Genomic DNA, 23,242 nt, shown 5'->3' with positions numbered 1-23,242 from the left:
AGGTTGTTTTTAGGCAAGAAAAACTACTTTTTCATACGTAGTAAAAATGACAAAAGTCTAATGATTTGTAGTCCTCTAAAAAAGTGATGGCTTGTCTAACACACTTCTGAGATTTTCAAACGAAAATATTCACGACAGCACAGTATTAGCAGAGAGATGAGCAAGCAGACCAAGGGAAAAAATAGTCATAGTGACCCAGCATTTATAAGGAAAGTTGATGAAAGATAGAGTAGGCACTGAGAATAGAAAAAGAAATCACATGCACTTTAAAATATGAGGCAAACCAGTCTGGCATCTACTTGGGAAAATGCAATGCATTCTTCTCTATTCCATGAACCATAATCAACTTCTTATATATTCAAATATGAAAGATAAAACCAGAATACTTTCAGAAGTCACAGGCAGACTTTTTTTTACGAAGGATTAAGCAGAATTTCTTTTATGTAAGAAGACAGTGATAAAGGAACAGCTAAACTCAAACATATTAAAATTTAGGGAATAAAAAGAAAATAGAGTGGGCAGGGCATGGTGGCTCAAGCCTGTAATCCCAGCAGCTTGGGAGGCTGAGGAGGGTGATCACCTGAGGTCAGGAGGTTGAGACCAGCCTGGCCAACATATCAAAACCAGTCTTTTTGTTGTTTGTTTTTTGAGACGGAGTCTCACATTGTCACTTGGGCTGGGGTGCAGTGGCAAGATCTTGTCTAACTGCAACCTCCACCTCCCGGGTTCAAGCAATTCTCTTGCCTCAGCCTTCCAAGTAGCTGGGATAACAGGTGTCTGCCACCAGGCACAGCTAATTTTTTTGTATTTTTAGTAGAGACAGGGTTTCACCATGTTGGTCAGGCTGCTCTGGAACTCCTGACCTCATGATCCGCCCACCTTGGCCTCCCAAAGTGCTGGGATTACAGGCCTGAGCCACCGTGCCAGGCCTAAAACCCCGTGTTTACTAAAAATACAAAAATTAGCTGGGTGTGGTGGTGGATGCCTATAGTCCCAGTTACTCGGGAGGCTGACACAGGAGAATCACTTGAACCCGGGAGGCGGAGGTTGCAGTAAGCAGAGATGGCGCCACTGCACTTCAGCCGAGCTACAGAGCAAGACAGTGTCTCCAAAAAAAAGAAAAAACCCAAAAGTAACTAAAAACCCCTTAGATATCCAGATAAGAGGATACAGATGTGTCCACTGTCATAAATTCTTCACCATGCTACAAGAGGGAAACTGACATTCTGGGGAATCTTTGTAAATCATCAATTTATCTATCACACTTTTATTTCACCAGTAGCATTGACAAAGCTAAGTCCTACAATTCCATTGGAAATTACCCTTAAAAAGAACAGAGCTTTAAAACTTACTGCACTCACTCTGGGGAAGAAATAAATACAAATTTTTAGCAAATAAAATACATCTTTTTACCTTGACTCTTTGGAAATAGTATGTTTATCTTTCAAGCTGTACTGATAAAATGTATCTTACAGTCAATGAAAACCTGAAACACAAATAAGCGGACAAGCTTTTTCAAGGTAACAAACTCAGGGAGAGGCAGTGCAGACTCCAACACAGACCTTTCTAAGTGTCACGGCAGGCCATTCTATCCCTCGGGACACCCATCCTGTTCAGTAAAGTACTCAGTGACCACTTAGGAGGCACTGCCACTGCTCTTTGTCCTTCTGTGCGCCTTAAGTGCATTTTCATATTCAGGTTCTTACACGTCCTCTCTGGGGTGGGTTTTCCTTGTCCTTTGGGACAGTTTTTCTCTCTTCACAAGTCTGAGACAATCTAGAGAACAGAAATCATTTCTGCCTTTTCCTCTTAACATCAGTATCCCATTGGTAGACCATCAATGTGTCTCCGAGGAATGAAAACTCCAGCTGGAGGAACAGTTTTAATGACCTAGCTTTAATGACATTATGTTGTATTGTCCATTGATTTTAATGTCCTAAAATTTTAATAACCCTAAGGGGTCATCATTTTAGATGAAACTATACCAGGAGATTCCTCTATGGCCACGAGCATCCAGCTGCTCCCTGAGCGACTCTACCCCCTACCTCAGGCTGTCCTCGGCGATGAGATGACCCAGGGGCTGATACTCACTAGACCCTCCAATAGACATGGCCACAGTGGGTATCCTGGGACATCCCCAGACAGTTCTAAAATGCCAGGACTAGGAAAAGACAGGAGGGTGGTTGAGGACACAACACCCTGTAAACTTTTCATGGGAGGACCTCAACCTAAAGACATTTTGGTAATATATACACTTAGGAAAGATGAAAAGAAGAGAGGCCAAAAATTTTTTTTACAGTAGAGTGTCAGATGATTTATTCTCCACTTTCCTCTCATGTAAAATGCTTGGAAACAGAAAAATATTTTGGCCAAGGTGGCTCACGCCTGTATTCCCAGCACTTTGGGAGGCCGAGGCAGGCGATCAATTAAGGTCAGGAGTTCAAAACCAACCTAGCCAACATGGCAAAACCCTATCTCTACTAAAAATACAAAAATTAGCTCGACGTGGTGGTGGGCACCTATAAGCCCAGCTACTTGGGAGGCTAAGGCAGGAGAATCGCTTGAACCCGGGAGTCAGAGGTTGCAGTGATCTGAGACTGCGCCATTGCACTCCAGCCTGGGTGACAGGGTGAGACTCCATCTCAAAAAAAAAAATGGGCCGGGCGCGGTGGCTCAAGCCTGTAATCCCAGCACTTTGGGAGGCCGAGACGGGCGGATCACGAGGTCAGAAGATCGAGACCATCCTGGCTAACATGGTGAAACCCCGTCTCTACTAAAAATACAAAAAAAAACTAGCCGGGCGACGTGGCGGGCGCCTGTAGTCCCAGCTACTCGGGAGGCTGAGGCAGGAGAATGGCGTGAACCCGGAGGCGGAGCTTGCAGTGAGCTGAGATCCGGCCACTGCACTCAGCCTGGGCGGCAGAGCGAGACTCCGTCTCAAAAAAAAAAAAAAAAAAAAAAAAATGTGTATATATATACATTTAAAATTATTACATGTAGATAGTATTTGAAGTCATGGTACTGACTGTAGGTAGAAATGAGAAGTCAAGGAAAGTTTTTATTTTTATATTTATATATAATTATATAAAATTAATATACATAATTATAATATATAAATATATCCTATAGGCTGGACACAGTGGCTTACACCTGTAATCCCAGCAATTTGGGAGGCCGAGGTGGGCAGATCACCTGATGTCAGGAGTTCGAAACTAGCCTGACCAACATGGAGAAACCCCATCTCTACTAAAGATACAAAAATTAGCCAGGCGTGGTGGTGCGTGCCTGTAACCCCAGCTACTCGGGAGACTGAGGCAGGAAAATCACTTGAACCCCGGAGGTGGAGGTTGCGGTGACCCCAGATTGCGTCATTGCACTCCAGCCTGGGCGACAAGAGTTAAACTCTGTCTCTAAATAAATAAATAAATAAATAAAACAAGAAATATATATTTATGTCTAAATATATAATTATAATACATAGATGTGTATATAAATATACATTTATTATAAATGTATTAATATATGAAATATGTTTATTTCTGAGACAGGATCTGGCTCCATCACCCAGGCTGGAGTGCAGTGGCACTATCATAGCTCATTGGAGCCTTGAACAGATGGCTCAAGCGATCCTCCCACCTCAGCCTCCTGAGTGGCTAGGATTGCACGCACACTCCACCATGCCTAGCTAATTTTAAAATTTTTTGTGGAGACAGGGTCTTCCTTTTTAGCCTATGCTGGTCTTGAACTCCTGGGCTCAAGTGATCTTCCTGCCTCAGGCTTCCAATGTGTTAGACGTGGGCCACTGCATCTGGTCTAATGCATTTTTTAATTTGCGTGTTTATATTATTTAATATTTTTAAGTACTGAATGTGTTGAGAAATCAACTTGCAGAATTCCCGAACAATGGACAGTCAGCTCTCATGTCCTGGTTCATATCGCCCCAGCACACCACGGCTAGAAATCTTTCAGCCAACTTCCACTTATGTCTCCCGGGGCAGGACAATGTCACTTGGCCAATCCCCAAGAGGGACTCTGGAAAGGCAAGAAACTATTCTGTTCTTTATAATGGAATCTGACCAGGGAGAAGGCAGCTGGGAGGATCAGCTGGGCCCTCCAACCAGCAGCGTCCGCCATCGACCAACTGCCCCAGAGCTACACCGTGCTGGGCATTTGGGGCACTGTTATGAGCAAGAGTTTCCATTTTTCTTCTCATGGACCTTCATGCTAGTGGCAAGAGACATTTTTTTTTTTTTTTTTTTGAGACAGAGTTTTGTTCTTGTCACTCAGGCTGGAGTTCAATGGTGTAATCTCGGCTCACTGCAACCTCTGCCTCCTGGATTCAAGCAGTTCCCCTGCCTCAGCCTTCCAAGTAGCTGGGATTACAGGTATGCACCACCACGTCTAGCTAATTTTTGTATTTTTAGTAGAGATGGGGTTTCACCATGTTGGCCAGGCTGGTCTGGAACTCCTGAGCCACTGCACCCAGTCAAGAGGGAGATTTTAAATCCATCAGCATAGGCCGGGCGCGGTGGCTCAAGCCTGTAATCCCAGCACCTTTGTGAGGCCGAGACGGGCGGATCACGAGGTCAGGAGATCGAGACCATCCTGGCTAACACGGTGAAACCCCGTCTCTACCAAAAACTACAAAAAACTATCCGGGCGACGTGGCGGCGCCTGTAGTCCCAGCTACCCGGGAGGCTGAGACACGAGAATGGCGTGAACCCGGGAGGCGGAGCTTGCAGTGAGCTGAGATCTGGCCACAGCACTCCAGCCTGGGTGACAGAGCGAGACTCCGTCTCAAAAAAAATAAATAAATAAAATAAAATAAATCCATCAGCATAATTGTGATGAATGCCAGAAAGAAGAATGTGTGTGATGGGGAGGGAACCTAAGTTATTGTCTCATATTTTAACACTTTCACAGGCAATAACTAAATACTTAGAAGCTTAAAACAACACACACCTTTAAGCCAATTTTGGCAAGCTAGGAGTTGAGCACATTTTAGCGGGTCCTTTGCTTGGGATCTCACGCTAAGCAGCTGGGCTGCATCCTCCTCTGAGGTTGTACTGGGACAGAATCCATTTCCAGGTCCGCTGAGGTTATTGGCAGAATTCATTTCCTCGGACCCGCTTGGCAAGGGCCCAGCTTTTTGCTTCCTTGCCTACTGGGCCCCTCCAAAGGTCTTTTCTCAGCACAGCAGCTCCCTCCTGCAGCTCCTGCAGGTGGAACCTTTCTCTCTAGTGTGCGAAGGTGATGAACTGTGACAGTGATATCCCATTGCTTTTGCTAGGCTCTGGTTTAGAAGCCAGTCACCGGTTTTGCTCGTACCCAAGGTCAGGAAGACTATGTAAGGGCATAGGTAATGGGGGGGGTCAGTCACTTTAGGGTGTGGCTGCCACCACTGAACTTGGTGAAACTTTAAGGGTTGGTAGGAGCTGGCCAGGTACAGGGGTGAGGGTGTGTCAGGCAGGGGTTAGGGCATGGAGGAGGATGCAGATGCCTGCACCCTGGAATGTCCTTTCACTCCTTGAGGTTTTGTTCTCCTGATCCCTGAGTACATCCCAGAACACGATGGGGCCCTAGCAGGGGAGAGGTAGGGAAGCATGTGTTGTTCATCTGGGGACCTTGTTAGGCAAATCAGATTAGCGGCCAGGCTTTCAGTGGTGGGTGTGAGCGTGGAAGTGATGAGTGTGCAGGTGTGTGTGGAAAGAGCAATGGGGATGGGGTCAGCCCCAGCCACCATGAAGACCTCAACTGTGCATCCACCCATCCCAGCAGCCTCCCTGAGTGAGTGCCTTCAGGGTGCAGGTCCTGTTTTACACATGGAAGTGAATCACAGTGGGACACTGCCTTGCCTTAGAGAGGTCACACTACTAGTTCTCCTCCTCCTCCTCCTCCTTCTTCTGTTTTTTTTTTTTTTTTTAATTTGTGACAGAGTCTCGCTCTGTTGCCCAGGCTGGAGTTTAGTTGTATGACCTTGGCTCACTGCAACCTCTGCCTCCCAACTTCAAGCGATTTTCCTGCCTCAGCCTCCTGGGTAGGGTAGCTGGGATGATAGGCATGTATTACCATGCCTGACTAATTGTCGTATTTTAGTTTCACCATATTGTCCTGGCTGCACCCAGTCTCCTGGGCTCAAGTGATCTACCTGCCTCAATCTCCCAAAGTGCTGTGACTACAGGCGTAAGCCACCACACCGGGCAAGAGGTCACTCTTCATGCCAAGTGGGTGGCAGCCACTCAGACAGCGCCCCAGCTAGCGCTGGGAGTGAGGGGTGCTCAGCGTCCTAGGAAGGCAGAGGGCTGCATGAGAGGTTCGGGGAGGAAGGACTGGAGGAAGATTTGAGATTTTCACCTCTGCAGTTGGGTGAATGGAGGGGCTGCTTACAAAGAATCACAAGAATATGGATGAGCAAGTTAGGGCACTAATAAAGCACTCTGTTTTGGCCCACGGAAAAATTTGAGATGCTTCCCTGTGTCCAGCTGGGGCTTTGGGAAAGGTGAGGGCTGGGCATCTGACTGGGATGGATGTCTCTGGCAGGCAGCAGAGCATGTGGATAGTTTGTGAAGCCCGGAAGGGCATGAGATTTCCTGTTGCAGTGCCCACTGCAAATGGAAGGGCATTTGGCCTGAGCCCAGACATATACAAGTTGAGTAGAGAATGGGGTGTGTCCCCGGTACCCACAGAGGAGCAGCTATGGAGGTCCAGAAAAACCAAGGGTGTGGGGTCACATGATGCAGGAAGCTCAAATAAGACAAGGAAAGAGGTTTTAAAGACTATCAGGGCTGGGGACAGTGGTTCATGCCTGTAATCCCAACACTTTGGGAGGCTGAGACGAGAGGATAGCTTGAGGCCAGGAGTTTGAGATCAGTCTGGGCAATATAGTTAGACCTCATTTCTTTCTTTCTTTTTTTTTTTTTTTTTTTGAGACGGAGTCTTGCTCTGCCGCCCAGGCTGGAGTGCAGTGGCCGGCTCTCAGCTCACTGCAAGCTCCGCCTCCCGGTTCACGCCATTCTCCTGTCTCAGCCTCCCGAGTAGCTGGACTACAGGCGCCCGCCTCGTCGCCCGCTAGTTTTTTGTATTTTTCTTAGTAGAGACGGGGTTTCACCGTATTAGCCAGGATGGTCTCGATCTCCTGACCTCGTGATCCGCCCGTCTCGGCCTCCCAAAGTGCTGGGATTGCAGGCTTGAGCCACCACGCCCGGCCTAGACCTCATTTCTATAAATAAATGAATACGATTGGTACTTGGCATTTCAGGCGAGGAAGAGCAAACACATGAATGCTCTGACGCATGAAAGGGAAGTGATTAGTTCTCGCTCCTGGTTCCTTTATCAGACCTTAAAGAGATGCAGAGACATTTCAGGTACTCCTTGGTCGAGCTCCTTCAGGGAAGGCCTAAGTTCGCTTCTACTTCCCATCTATTATTATTATTATTATTTTGGAGACAGAGTCTCACTCTGTCGCCCAGTCTGGAGCGCATGCAGTGGCACCATCTCAGCTCACTGTAACCTCCTCCTCCCGGGTTCAAACGATTCTCCTGCCTCAGCCTTCCCAGTAGCTGGGACCACAGGTATGCGCAACCACGATCGGCTAAGTTTTTGTATTTTTAGCAGAGATGGGGTTTCATCTTGTTGGCCAGGCTGGTTTCCAACTCCTGACCTCAAGTGATCCACCTGCCTTGACCCCACAAAGTGCTGGGATTACAGGCGCGAGCCACCGCACCCAGCCCTACTTCACTCCTAACGCCCACCATACGTGCTTCCAAATGTTTGCTGAATGACAAGGTGAACGAGTGAATGGGACTACGTGACTTCGGGCAGCAGGCAATCCTATTCCTTGGACCTCAGTTTCACTTTTTTAAAGCAAGCCTGTCTCTCGCTCTCTGGCCTAAAAGCCTGAGTTCTGGGCTTGAGATGAGCTTGTCCTGTAGAGCAGACTCCAGGTGGAGGTTGAACTGGGTCTTCTAGGAGGCCAGGATCCGACCAGCTCTTGGCTCCAGCTCTCTCGTGAGATCTGGCATGCCCAGTACCAGCGCCGCCCGACCCAACCTCCCTATGTTACCTAAGGCCCCGCCCTCTCTGCACAGCTCGCTCCCCATTGGCCGGGGGGCGGGCTCTGGATGCCTGGCTCCGCTGGGGGCGGGGCGGCGGGCGGCGGGCGGGGCCCTATACACCTGCGTGGTGTGTGGCCCGGCCTCAGCCCAGCGCCAGTTGCAGCTCCTTGATTCCAGCCGAATCCTGAGCGGGGAACACCGGCTGAAGTGGCGGCGGCGGCGGCGGCCCCACCCCGGGGCTCCCTTGTTGAGGCTGCCGCGTTTCTGTCGGCTGCTCAGCTGCGCTGTAGTCACCCACGCGCGGCGGCGAGGAGCTAGGGCTGGGAGGCGGCGGTGAGGTGAGACTGGGCGACGGGCGACGGGGTCTCCGGACCGGGCGGGGGTCTCTGCGCCGGGCGTGGCGGCTCCGAGCTGGGCTACGCAGGGTCCGGGGTCGAGACCCCGGGTCCGTGCACCTCGACTTTGTCTCCGCCTTGGGTGGCACCGGGGGCTTCGCCTCTGCTGCGATACCCCATGGGCCAGCGCGGGGGTCCCGGGCGCCCTGCGGGTGCGGGCCGGTCCCCACTGCTCCCCGGATCCCCGCGTCTGCCGCGGAGGGGACTGCATGGACCCGGGCGCTGGCTTCTGCCCGGTCCTCCGCGGCCTGGCTGGTCCCCGCTTGCGGCCCAGTGGGTCCTGCATGGACCCACTCATGGAACGGGGTCCGGGTCACGGCGTGTGGAGACTCCAACGCCCTCCCCGCCCTCCCTCGCAGTGAGGCTGCTTCGCCAGACTCACCGAGGGGACTGCGCGGACCCTCAGACGAGGGAGTCCGTGACTCTGGGTGGGGGCTCTTTCCTGGCCCCGCATGATGGCTTCCTGAGTGTTTTGTCACTTATCTAGGTGGCTGCATGGACCCGCGCGCGTGGGTCCTGGTTGCCCTGCTAGTGGGGCTGTGCGCCGCCCCGTGACTCGTCTGGGTCGACCCCATCTGAGACGCACAGGGTCTCTGCGCCCGGTGCGCGGTTGCTGGGGGCGCACTGCCCCCACCCCATGATTTATCCTCTCACTTGCTGGGCGGGAGAAAGCGAAAGGTGCGGGCCCGGAGCTGTCGCGCAGCGACCTCACCTACCTCTGCCCAGGCCGGCGGGTCCCGGGGGGTGAGGGGTAGTCACCGCGCGTCCCACCCCCGCACTTCCTGCTCTGGCCTTCGGCTGGGCTCTGATTGGTGGGTGCAGGGCCCTTCTGCCTGGCTCTTCTTGATTTCTTCTGTTAGTAATGGGAAGAAAAAAAAATCTGGAAAGCCAGATTGAACTTTGTAGCTCTCAGCGCCTGGAGAGTGGAAGAAACTCTCCCAAGAATTTGGCGGGGTGAAAATACGTTTCAAGCAGGAGCATCCACACCCACGGAATGAGGCCAAGGCAGTTATAGTTAGAGGTCAGATTTATGAGGGGGGAGCCAGGGTGAGGTCCATAGGTGGGGAGACTCCGACCTCAGCTTGATGGGGAGACCTGATGCTGCCCCTCAGACGCGTATTTCTCAGCCACCAGAGAAAGTGGAATCACTCCTTAGTGAATGCTTTCATCAAACTTTTGAAAGACCTGTAATGTCCCAGGAAGCATAATCGAACTGGACAGTTTTCCCCTTTTAAGAGTGTTAGGCCGGGCGCGGTGGCTCAAGCCTGTAATCCCAGCACTTTGGGAGGCCGAGACGGGCGGATCACGAGGTCAGGAGATCGAGACCATCCTGGCTAACACGTTGAAACCCCGTCTCTACTAAAAAAATACAAAAATCTAGCCGGGCGAGGTGGCGGGCGCCTGTAGTCCCAGCTACTCGGGAGGCTGAGGCAGGAGAATGGCGTAAACCCGGGAGGCGGAGCTTGCAGTGAGCTGAGATCTGGCCACTGCACTCCAGCCCGGGCGACAGAGCGAGACTCCGTCTCAAAAAAAAAAAAAAAAAAAAAAGAGTGTTAAACGTCCCAGAGACAAACAGCAGAAGGCTCAAGGAGTCCAAATACTCAACCTGAAGTTCTTTCTGAACAAGAGATGGTGTATAAGTAACAGGCATACGAGACGAAACTGAACTAATCACTGGAGCTGTGGCTCCTAGCCCTGTAGCATGTCATGCAGGCCCTTTTGCCTTCTCTGCCCTCCGCTGTCCCAGACCCCAAGGCTACAGCGCACCTCCAGTCATCAGCTCCTGCCGACCCATTGCTATGAACTCTGTTTCGGTGGCTCCCTTCTCTCTGAAGTTTTGCTTGTTCTCCTGAAGTCCTGGTCTTTAAGAGCTTATGATCTGCAGGGACAGATTGGCTTTGGGCAGTACATAGTTAACTGCAGCACAGCTTGAAAAATGCTCTGATAGAGGTGGGCAGGCAGTTTCCACATGTGGGTAAGTGCGAGGTCCTTTTTCAATACCATGAAACCAAGTATTCATGCTATTTAAAATCTGCAATTCTTTGACTCTCCAGAGGGTTTTAGATTAATTTTTTTTCTATTACTTCCTAGTGTTTGTTGCATAGTTCAGAGTACTTGATTACAACTTACCAGGTCGGCTGGGTGCGGTGGCTCACGCCTGTAATCCGAGGACTTTGGGAGGTCTAGGCAGGCGGATCTCTTGAGGTCAGGAGTTTGAGACCAACCTGGCCAACATGGTGAAACCCTGTCTCTACTAAAAATAGAAAAATTAGTTGGGCGTGGTGGTGGGCTCCTGTAATCGCAGCTACTCAGGAGACTGAGGCAGGAGAATAGCTTGAACCCAGGAGGCGGAGGTTGCAGTGAGTGAAATGGCTCCACTGCACTCCAGCCTGGGCCATAGAGTGAGACTTCCTCTCAAAACAAAAACGGAAACAGTGTACTGGGTCTACCTCCGGCTCTGGAATTTTCCTGGAAGGTCTTCTCTTCTGGGCTTCATTTTTCTCACTTTTGAGGATCGTAAACGGCATAATTTCCAAGAATTTTTGCCCTACACCTTTAATTCTTTCAAGCAAATATAGCAGAGAAAAATTCTCTTCCCCGCAATGGTGTAAGGAAGTCTCTCACAGAAGGGGACACTTGGGTATGGAGAAGACACAGGGTATATATATATACATATATATATATGTATTTTTTTTTTTTTTTTGGAGTCGGAGTTTTGCTCTGTTGCCCAGGCTGGAGCGCAGTGGAAGGATCTGTGCTCACTGCAAGCTCCGCCTCCTGGGTTCACTCCATTCTCCTACCTCAGCCTTCCAAGCAGCTGGGACTATAGGCGCCTGCCACCACGCCCGGCTAATTTTTTGTATTTTTAGTAGAAACAGGATTTCACAGTGCTAGCCAGGATGGACTCCATCTCCTGACTTCGTGATCTGCCCGCCTCGGCCTTCCAGAGTGCTGGGGATTACAGGTGTGAGCCACTGTGCCTGGCCGACAGAGGCTATATTTTGAGCTCTACATTTCAGAGTTCTTTTCTAGCCCTGGCCTGGGTCCCAAACAGGGAACTTAATTCACTCTATCACTGAAGTATACTCTTGCTTTGATGCCATTGGTATGTTGTCCTAGAGATTTGCTGTGGCTGCCAGGAGTGTTTCATAGTTAAGAACTGATGAGGCCGGGCGCGGTGGCTCAAGCCTGTAATCCCAGCACTTTGGGAGGCCGAGACGGGCGGATCACGAGGTCAGGAGATCGAGACCATCCTGGCTAACACTGTGAAACCCCGTCTCTACTAAAAATAAAATACAAAAAACTAGCCGGGCGAGGTGGCGGCGCCTGTAGTCCCAGCTACTCGGGAGGCTGAGGCAGGAGAATGGCGGGAACCCGGGAGGCGGAGCTTGCAGTGAGCTGAGATCCGGCCACTGCACTCCAGTCCAGGCGACAGAGCGAGACTCCGTCTCAAAAAAAAAAAAAAAAAAAAAAAAAGAACTGATGCAACCTCTCTTTTGTCAGTTTATGAGTCTATAAACCATCTTGTTTCCTTTAGTATTATCTCCCTGGAACTGGAAGGTCAGAGATGAAGTTTTCTTAGATTCTAAGTCTCAGTCTTTGGTATCTACCTTTGTCTGTCTCCCATGTCACCTGCTGTTTTTTTTTCCCACCTGTTTTTCATTTTAATGTTTTTATTGGATCGGTGTCTATTATTGCAGGCTACCTCAAAGCATTTTTGGATGTTGACAGGATATAAGTGTGAATAATATGTAAAAGATAACTTATTCTAGTTCTCTTGAGCGAGGATTTGGTTTCGATATGTGGCCCTATTAAAGCTTTTGTTAAGTCCAAGTACTTTGTGAACTTCAGTTCCCTCACCTGTAAAATGGAGTTAGTTGTTAGTAATACCTGTTCTGCCTAACTCAGGAGATTGTTTTGAGGATGAAATGAAATCATGAATGTAATGGAATTATGTAAATTTTAAATGAAATATTGTATTTCCTCAGATTTTTTTTTTTAAACGCTGTATTAAGAATGAAATGAATCTGGGTTTTCCTTTGAAATCCCAAATATTTAATGTACAGAGAAGTTTTAATGTGTCTGTTGGGGAGCTTCATTAGGATTGTTTTCTATCTTTAATTGGCCAGTATTATTTTATATTTTAGCATTTTTGGGGACCATCAACATTTGTGTTTCAGTTATCATTAATATTTCACAAAGTTATTGAATGTGCCTGATTTAGTCTTTAACAATCTCTTCAATTATTTACATTCCCATGTAAAAAATGAAGTAATGAGCGTCCATGTAAATAACATTCCCATGCTTTAATGAAGCATAATTTCTTGACATTGCAGTTTCTAAGTGCCCTCTCTTGAGGTTGGGAAAGCTAAAGGGCAGTGAAAGGGCAGTCAGGGGTCAAGGTCAGCAAAGCATCACCTTTGACATTTGAAATCCAGCAGCAGGTATCACAGTGAACCCCATTCCAGCATCCAGGAAGTTTCTCTGCCCTGCCTCTCCTCCAGCCACCTCAGAATCTGTATCTGCAGTGTTGGTCCTGCTTTCCTATCTCTCCTCTGCCTTTTCTTTCTCTTCACCAACTTCTACCGAGTGCCTCTGATGTCCCAGACAGTGGCAGTGGGAGTACAAAGGCTAATAAACCCGGCCCTGGTCCTCAGAGAACTTATATTTTCTGTGCAGATATTAAGTTATACTGTCATATATAGTGTTGACAAACATTGATACAGATTTCCTGTGAAGTGCAGAAGCACCGTTGTAGAAGCAGAGATGCAGAGGCAGCCCTGGTGACTCACACATGGAGAGCTGTAGTTCTTGGTCTAGTGGGATAAACTGACCTGGACATCATTTCAGTGCAGCGGAGTGAGTGCTGGGATGGGCTCCCTCGGGGCATCTGGGGCTGGGTTTGTCTGGTGTTTAGTCTCCTGCCTGGTCCTTAGAGTTTATCAGTAAGATGAGCATTGGGAGGTTTCTAAGTGAAAGGAAGGGCAATCACTTACCTGAAACCTAAAACTTGTAGGTGTTCTGGGCCATTTGTAATTCACTGAATCTGTTTTGTCAGAGCAAGTCTATCATCTCTTTTGGATGGAGTGTGGCCAGCCCTGCCTTGCAATGTAAGGAAATCAGGAAATGCTTGTCAGGTGACAACACCGTTCCAGACACTCTTCTAGGGGTTTCCACGTAAATCACTGTCTTCATTTCTCTTACTGCTTTACCACATTTCCACGTATTTCATGGCTTAAAACAATTGAAATTGTATCATCTCACAGTTCTGTAGGGCAGAAGTCTGACGTGGGTGTCACTGGGCAAAAATCACCATGTGGTCTGGGCTGCATTCCTCATTGGAGAATTGTTTCCAAGCGCTTTTGGCCAAATCTAGTTCCTTGTGGTTGCAGGACTGAGGTGTCTGTTCCCTTGCTGGCCATCTCTTGGGGGCTGCCTTCAGCTCCTGAGGCCTCTATCTGGTCTTTGCACGTGGTCCCATCAGCTCAGGACTAGCTGGGCCAGGGACCTGGTCAGGCTCTCCAGTTCCCCTGTGTGCATTTCTCTTCTTCCACTCGGAGAAAGTTCTATGCCCTATTTTAAAATATTTTTTGAGATGGAGTCTTGCACTGTTGGCCAGGCTGGAGTGCAGTGGCGTGATCTCAGCTGGCTGCAACTTCTACCTCCCGGGTTCAAGTGATTCTCCTGCTTCAGCCTCCTGAGTGGCTGTGACTACAGGTGCCCGTCACGATGCCTGACTAATTTTTGTAATTTTAGTAGAAATGGGGTTTCACCATTTTAACCAGGGTGGTCTCAATCTCTTGATCTCGTGATCCACCTGCCTTAGCCTCTCAAAGTGCGGAGATTACAGGCGTGAGCCACCTCGCCTGGATAGTTCTATGCTTTTAGAGGCCCATGGGATTAGATTGGACCTCCCTGGATAGCCCAGGATCCTTCTCCTAAGGCCTGTGGCAAAGCCCTTTTGCTGCGTGACATAGTCACAGGTCTCGGGGGTTGGAATCTCCCACCACAGTTACCGATCCACTTACTACAGCAGCCTGGGAGGTGCTTTTCATTGCCTCTGGTTAACAGATACCATTTTTTTTTTTTTTTTTTTTTTTTTGCAAATTGGCAGGAACATGAATATCCTTCTTTTTTTTTTTTTTTTTTTTTTGAGATGGAGTCTCATTCTGTTGCCCGGATGGAGAGCAGTGGTGCGATCTTGGCTCACCACAACTTCCACCTCCCGGGTTCAAGCAGTTCTCCTGCCTCAGCCTCCGGAGTAGCTGGGACTACAGGCACGTGCCACCAAGCCCGGCTAATTTTTGTATTTTTAGTACAGACGGGGTTTCAGTATGTTGACCAGACTAGTCACAAACTCCTGACCTCGTGATCTACCCACCTTGGCCTCCCAAAGTGATAGGATTACAGGCATGAGCCACCGCACCCAGCCGTGAAGATCCTTCTTAAATGAAAAAACCGTTCCTCTGACTTGATATGAGGCTGTTGGTGAGACTGATAGCAGTGGAGACAGGTCCGTCAGAAATGGAGCTAAACTTTGTGTTTTGGAGTATTTTGATGGCCTGCCCTGATTATGTAAGTTTTGCTAAGAAGTCATTAGAGTAATTCCTCTATTGGAAGAAACACCCATATGGGGAATTTGGGACCTTGCCTTTTCAAGTTTTACACAAAGGACTCTCCATGGGTGAAAAGGACATGAGTCCAGGTCCATTTCTAGAATGGAAACAGCTGCATCAACCCAACAGCGATTCACATTCCTGAGTTTGAGAGAATCCAATTGTTTCAAGGCTCAAGCCAAAAGCCCAATAAACAATGTTTGTACCTTTTTTCATAGTTAGGAATTAGGTGCATCCTGTGGTCAGGAAAATAACTGATGGTGGTCACCAAGTAGTTTAAAACCAAGCAGGACCTCATTTTATCATGTGGGTGTTTTTGATTTTTTAAATGAAGTTTTTATATTCCTGTGCAATAAATGACAAGCTCTGACTTGAAATACACTTCCTTTAATAAACCAGAATCTAGGGCCGGGCGCGGTCGCTCACACCTGAAATCCCAGACTTTGGGAGGCCGAGGAGGGCAGATCATGAGGTCAGGATATTGAGACCAACCTGGCTATAGTGAAACCCTGCCTCTACTAAAAATACAAAACATCAGCCAGGCATTGTGGCAGGCGACTGTAGTCTCAGCTACTGGGGAGGCTGAGGCAGGAGAATGGCGAGAACCCGTGAGGCAGAGCTTGCAGTGAGCCGAGATCACGCCATTGCACTCCAGCCTGGACGACAAAGCGAGACTCTCTCTCAAAAAAAAAAAAGAAAGAAAGAAAAAATAAAGAAATCAGAATCTATAAACCTAAGGTTCTTAACCCAGCTCTCAGAAATTTATGATGTCCCCAAAATCCTGTGCAACAATTTTGTGTATACGCATCCATGTGTTTATGGGGAGACGATTTATAGCTCTCCATACATTTTTTTTTTTTTTTTTTTTTTTGAGGCGGAGTCTCGCTCTGTCGCCCGGACTGGAGTGCAGTGGCCGGATCTCAGCTCACTGCAAGCTCCGCCTCCCGGGTTTACGCCATTCTCCTGCCTCAGCCTCCCGAGTAGCTGGGACTACAGGCGCCTGCCACCTCGCCCAGCTAGTTTTTTTGTGTTTTTTAGTAGAGACGGAGTTTCACCGTGTTAGCCAGGATGGTCTCGATCTCCTGACCTCGTGATCCACCCGTCTCGGCCTCCCAAAGTGCTGGGATTACAGGCTTGAGCCACCGTGCCCGGCCCTCCATACATTTTTAAAGCGGTTGGATTCCAAAAAATTTTAGAATACGCCACTTGGGCCTGGTGTGGTGGCTCACACTTGTAATCCCAGCACTTAGGGAGGCTGAGGCAGTAGGATCCACGGAGGTCAGGTGTTTAAGACCAGCAAGACATAGCGAGACCTCCAACTGTACCAAAAAAAAAAAAAAAATGCTGGACGTGGTGGGGCACACCTGTGGTTCTAGCTGCTCGGGAGGTTGATCACCTGATCCCAATAATTTGAGGCTGTAGTAAGTTAGAATTGCACCACGGCACTCCAGCCTGGGCAACAGAGGAAGACCCTCTCTCAAACAAAAACAAAAAACCGTATCATTTAGTATACTATTGTTGTTGGTCAAGTATCAGATTTTGTTTAAAAATTAAATACTCTTTCTTTTTTTTTTTTTTAAGATGGAGTCTCGCTCTGTCACCCAGGCTGTAGTGCAGTGGCGTGGTCTCAGCTCGCCGCAAGCTCTGCCTCCTGGGTTCACACCATTCTCCTGCCTCAGCCTCCTAAGTAGCTGGAACCCGCCACCACGCCTGGCTAATATTTTGTATTTTTAGTAGAGATGGGGTTTCATCGTGTTAGCCAGGACGATCTTGATCTCCTGACCTCGTGATCTGCCCACCTTGGCTTCCCAAAGTGCTGGGATTACAGGGAAATACTCATTTTTAGCAAAGTGGTACAGGCATACAGGTCTAAGAGTCAGAAATTAACAAGACTTATGACAAAACCCAGCAATCCCCTACCTTACCCTTCTCTACTCTGATCCCTGCTCCTTGGAGGTTACTGTGTTTATGTTTTAGCATGTTCTTCTAGACTGTGTGAAAGACAGGGAGATGTCCTACTGTGGAAGACAAGGATTCAGGTTGCTTACCCTTCCCGCTCCTCCTGTTGCCCACGTTTTTCTCCCCCATCCTCTCAGTATAATTATTGTGATAGTGAGGCCAGGCATGGTGGCTCGTGACTTATCTCAGATTTTTGGGAGGCTGAGGCGGGCAGATCACTTGAAGCCAGGAGTTGAAGGCCAGCCTGGCCAACACAGTGAAACCCTGTCTCCACTAAAAAATGCCAAAATTAGTCAGTTGTAGTGTCGCACACCTGTAGTCCCAGCTACTCAGGAGGGTGAGGCACAGGAATTGCTTGAACCTGGAGGTGGAGGTTGCAGTGAGCTGAGATCGCACCATGAGCTGAGATCACACCACTGCACTCCAAACTGGGCAACAGAGGTAGACTCTGTCTCAAAAAAAAATTATCATGATAGTGGGATACATAGTACAATAGTGTATCTATTTAGTATTCTTCCTGGTTTTTGGTCCGGAGCTTCTAAAACCATTGTAATTTTCTGAGCGATAGGAACATCATTGGTTGTAATATTTGGTCTTAGGTTTCAATACCTGACACAAGATCTTCTAAGACTTTTGGAATCTCTGGGTGATAGGAGTGTCTTTTGTATGATAATGAGATGACAGGTGGCTTTGGGCCCCTGGACAGGTTCAGGATCAGGGCTGGTTGCCAGAAAGATGAGTCATGATTAAAGAGTTGGGTGTATCAGCCTCATCCCTACCTCTGGGAGGGGAGATGAGACAGGCTGGAGATTGAGCTAGTCACGGGTGGCCAATGACTTAATCATGTCTGTTACGAAAACTCCATAAATCCCTGTAAATATTGGGTTTGGAGAGCTTCTGCTTTGGTGAACTCATTTGGTGCTGGGGAAGTGGCACTTCCAGGGACGGCATGGGAGCCCCGACCTCTCTGCCCCATGGTGTGCTCTGTGCGTCTCTTGCATTTGGCTGTTCCTGTGTTCTCTTCTTTGTAATAAACCGGTAAGAGTAAGTGCCAAACACTTTGCGTCTGTCACCTCAGGTGTTGTGGACAGTTGACCGGTTGAAGAATGCATTGCTATTATGTGAGGAACATTGGCCTTTGAAAAAGCAGAACTAGATCCACGTTCTTGCCTGGTAACTGTAACTATCATCTAGTTTGTAAAGGGGAATGCAGTTCACTGAAAACTTCTTATGACAGTAGGGAAAGGATTGTGGTGTCTGCATTGGTTTGTGTCATATAGGTCATATGAAAGAGCATTTAGGCTGGAGGGAAACTTTTCATCTCTCTAACTCTACTTTCACAGGACAATTCCATCATGATTTGAAGATTTTTGAGTCAAAACTACGTTGTTCTGCTATGTGTTCTGGGGCAAATTTATACATACAATTTGCTTAAATATTTCAGAGAATACAAGAATATATGTGTGGGGTTAAAATCTGAAATTTGCATTCCCCCTTCTGTAGAAGTAACCATTGTGAATAGTTAAGTCTGTATTCCAGCTATTTTGTATATTATAAATACACTGTGAATATATGAGTGTATATATACATATGTTTTATTTTTAGAGATGGAATATTGCTGTGTTGCCCATGCTAGTCTCAAACTCTAGGCTCAAGTGACCCTCTCGCCTCAGCCTCCCAAAGTTTTGGAATTACAGGTGTGAGCCACCCTGCCTGGCCTGCATGAGTATATCTACTAATTGCTAAGTTACTCTGTTCAATACGTGTCTGTTGAACTCCCCCATGTGCCAAGCATTAGTCTAAATACCTTTTACGCACTAATTCACTTAATTTTTAAAGCAGCTCTATTATTGTGGCCCTTTTACAGTGAGGAAACTGAACCACAGAGAGGCTGGGGACGTTGTCTAACATCACACAGCCAGTGCTGTTGGAATTGAGGTTTGAACCCAGACAGCTGGCTTCGGATCTCTTAGCTGTTATCATAGATGACACACTCAAACCTTAGGGCCGCCTCCCAAGCCTTGCCTGAGCTCTGCCTGAGCTCTGTGAGAGCCATGTATGTGAGGTTTCTTTCCTTTTTAAGGACACAAGTCTTGGAATTGTCCCAGACCCTGGTGGGACCTCTTGAGGACCAAAAACAGGGATTCTTCAAGCCTGCCCCAAGGCCAGATCTCTGATTTAGCTACTTGGAAGGTAGACGTGGAAGACAGTAATTTTGCCAGAACAAAAAGTCAGGATGGCTGGGCTGACTCGGCCAGATGCGGTGGCTCATGCCTGTAATCCCAGCACTTTGGGAGGCCAAGGCAGGTGGATCACCTGAGGTCGGGAGTTCGAGAGCAGCCTGGCCAACAAGTTGAAACTCTGTCTGTACCAAAAATATAAAAATTAGCTGAGCGTCGTGGTGGGTGCCTGTAATCTCAGGTACTTGGGAGGCTGAGGCAGGAGAATTGTTTGAACCCGGGAGGCAGAGGTGGCAGTGAGCTAAGATTGCACCACTGAACTTCCACTTAGGTGACAGAGTGAGACTCCGTCTCAAAAAAAAAAAAAAAAACGGAAGGGGAATAGCTGGGCTGACTCATCCTAGGGAAGAGGCCCTATAGCAGCCGTAGGACCTTGGGCACTTGGGTGGAAAAGAAGGAAGGAAAAGATTCACCCATGGCGGTGACCTGGACTGCAGAAACCACACTAAACAGTCCACGTCCTGGAGCCTGGCCACCCCATTTGCTTCTCTTCTCCTTGGGTAGAGGGTGTGGGGAGCTTTCTACCCTGAAGGCTGAGCAGCGCAGCTTCTAACCAGGGTAGGCATTTGTCTGTCCCTGGGAATACAGACAGCATTCTTATAATCAGCCCAAATACTCCTGAACAGCTTTTTGTAGGGTGGGGCGGGGCGGGGCAGAGGGTCATTTTGACTCATAGGTCCCTTTTCCACTTTCACTGCTGATAACCGTGTTACAGATTAAAGTTTTGTTTTTGATACTGAAGAGGGCTTAAGAGAGTGAGCTATTATAGCACATCTAAGTCTGCTAAAATAGAACCACGGGGTAGTGTAGGAAAATCTCTTCTAAATTATGGATCATATATGGTGAACGTTAGAAGCCATGTGTACCTAAGTTGAAAAATCAAAAGTGTCTTGTATTTGGGTGACCCCAGTAAGTCTGGATCCCACTGCACCTTGTGTGAACACAGGATGCTGAGGTGTAGGGATCAACAGGCTTTTTCTGGATGTCTTGCGCTTCTCCTTTGGGGTAAAGTGGGGCGGCAGTAGGAGCGCACAGCTGTTGGGCCCCTAATATTTGTCAGCTGGTTTACATGTGGGATTCCATTTAATGCAATCTTGGAGGTAAAATTATTTTATTGAAGATGAAGATAGAGGCTTAGAGAAGTTAAGAAAGTTGTTCAAGGTCACGTCATTTGTTGTTGTTGATGTTGCTGGTTTTTTTTTTCTGTTTTTTTGAGACAGAGTTTTGCTCTTCTTGCCCAGGCTGCAGTGCAATGGCGAAATCTTGGCTCACCACAACCTCTGCTTCCCAGGTTCAAGTGATTCTCCTGCCTCAGCCTCCCGAGTAGCTGGGATGACAGGCATGCGCCACAACGCCAGGCTGATTTTGTACTTTTAGTAGGGACGGGATTTTTCCACGTTGGTTAGGCTGGTCGTGAACTCCCAACCTTGGGTGATCCGCCCAAATCGGCCTCCCCAAGTGCTGGGATTAGAGGTGTGAGCCACCACGCCTGGCCCAGGCCATGTGATTTCTTTTTTTTTTTTTTGAGACGGAGTCTTGCTCTGCCACCCAGGCTGGAGTGCAGTGGCCGGCTCTCAGCTCACTGCAAGCTCCGCCTCCCGGGTTCACGCCATTCTCCTGTCTCAGCCTCCCGAGTAGCTGGGACTACAGTCGCCCGCCTCGTCGCCCGGCTAGTTTTTTGTGTTTTTTAGTAGAGACGGGGTTTCACCGTATTAGCCAGGATGGTCTCGATCTCCTGAACTCGTGATCCGCCCGTCTCGGCCTCCCAAAGTGCTGGGATTACAGGCTTGAGCCACCGCGCCCGGCCACCATGTGATTTCTTAAGTGGAAAGAAAAAGTACTTGATGATCTCAGAAGTTTGACTTCAAGGCCCTTGATCTTTCCATAACACTGGTTCTTTCCGAGGTTGGTCGGAGTGACTGAAGAACTCAAGGAAGCTGTGTTTTGTGGAAAGAAGACCTGAGGGGTGTATGGTCTTTCCAGGCTTGGAATCTGCCATGCTGGGCTTCTGAATTGTAGTGCTTGGCCATATAGAGAGAAGCCCGTCATTTAAGATTTATTCTTTGGGGGAAATAAAGGAAGGCCGCCCACATGAGACGGGCAGAGGCGACTTTCTCAGAGCTGCTGGGGCAAGGGAGTCGGCACTGTCACTTGCGTGTGGCAGAGACTGACATGTAAGTGAGTGGCGGATGAGGAGTGGGGAAGCTTCAGGATGGAAAAGAACGGCTCCCAGTGGAGGCTGTTGTGGGGGCTGGAGGCGGCTGTGCAGAAGTGGGGTGTCCTATGTGATTGGTTAGGGGTGCATTTGGCTTTCTCTGAATGATCCCAACTGAAAATAGGGGCTAAAATTAGGGTGACTGTCAGTTTTGAGTCAAGTCCTGGCCACGTGGGACAGAGTTGTGGTTTAGTTTCTGGGTTGTGGAGAGAGAGCAGTCTGGCTTCCTGTCTGATGTACTAGCCTGGCTGGCCTCCTGGCTGTTTCCTGGAGATAGGCGTTTGATTTCCTGGGTGGGCAGCTACAGGTTGTGGTCTGAGTTCTGTCTTTATACACATGATCAGGCATGGTCTGTGTGTATATTCAGCCCCTCATTTTTCTTGTCAGTAAAAATACCAAATGACAAATTGGATACATTGGGAACTTTTTAGATGTCTGTGTCCCCTGGAGGAAGTTTTCACGTTCACATTTAATCAGAATGAATATAAACAATTGGGAGGCCGGGCGCGGTGGCTCAAGCCTGTAATCCCAGCACTTTGGGAGGCCGAGACGGGCGGATCGCGAGGTCAGGAGATCGAGACCATCCTGGCTAATACGGTGAAACCCCGTCTCTACTAAAAAAATACAAAAAACTAGCCGGGCGTGGTGGCGGGCGCCTGTAGTCCCAGCTACTTGGGAGGCTGAGGCAGGAGAATGGCGGGAACCCGGGAGGCGGAGCTTGCAGTGAGCTGAGATCCGACCACTGCACTGAGCCTGGGCGACAGAGCGAGACTCCGTCTCAAAAAAAAAAAAAAAAACAAAAACAATTGGACCATTTATCTGGAAGATTTAAAATAGGAAATCTTCAACAATACTACCTCAGCGCCATTGCCTCTCTGTCCATCGCTAGGGAATGTGTTTTTATCCACCGCCGGCTTATCGTCCGCCAGTTTGTGGTTGATCCACTTCTCTATACGTCTTGTCTTGTGTGCATCTCATTGTTTGCTAGTGTTAGCTTTCTCCTTCATCAGTGTAGTTTATTTGTGTAGCCTCTCTTGGTAGGAAGTTATTTATGGAATTTGTGAATGGAAGGGACCTTGGAGGTCTGCCAGGTCAGCCCAGTGACTTTCAAGATAAGTGGAAATACAGGGAACAGTTCCAGCTTCTTTGGTGTCCAAACCAGGAACAGAAAGCAGTGTTCTTTGTGCCACAATGTCATTGGAAGACAACTCAATGTGGGCCTAAAATGCAGAGTAACTAACTTTCATTTATCTCTGCTTCTGACTCTTGTTATCAGACATTTTAAATGGACCTTAATGTGTTAGCAGAAATATGAAAAGTCCTGACTTGTTTACATAGAAGGTACTTTGTCGCCTACTCATTTGGTTGCTTTTTCAACAGGATTGAAAAGACATTGTTATAAACTGAATGTTTATGTCTCCCCCAGATTCTTGTACTGGAGCCCTAACTGCCAGTGTGATGGTAGTGGGGGATAGGACCTTTGGGAGGTGATTAGGGTTAGATGAGGTCATGAGCTTGGGCCCTCGTCTGACAGGATTAGTGCCCTTAGAAGAAGAGAAACCAGGCCGGGTGTGGTGGCTCACACCTGTAATCCCAGCACTTTGGGAGGCTGAGTGGGCAGATCATGAGGTCAGGAGATTGAGACCATCCTGAAACCCTGTTTCTACTAAAAATACAAAAATCAGTTGCGTGTGGTGGCACGTGCCTGTAATCCCAGCTACTCGGGAGGCTGAGGCAGGAGAGTTGCTTGAACCAGGGAGTC

General features: G+C 48.3%; 1 pseudogene; it reads right to left on the bottom strand.

Moving 5' to 3' along the window:
- LOC117095273 overlaps nt 1-23,242 on the bottom strand; it is a 1,129,150-nt pseudogene that overhangs the window by 378,821 nt on the left and 727,087 nt on the right.

The sequence above is a fragment of the Trachypithecus francoisi genome, unplaced genomic scaffold (genome assembly GCF_009764315.1).
Source record: "Trachypithecus francoisi isolate TF-2019V2 unplaced genomic scaffold, Tfra_2.0 Lachesis_group13, whole genome shotgun sequence".
Lineage (NCBI taxonomy): Eukaryota > Metazoa > Chordata > Mammalia > Primates > Cercopithecidae > Trachypithecus > Trachypithecus francoisi.
The sequence above is the reverse complement of the archived record's forward strand: the minus strand, read 5'-3'. Positions and strand labels throughout refer to the sequence as shown.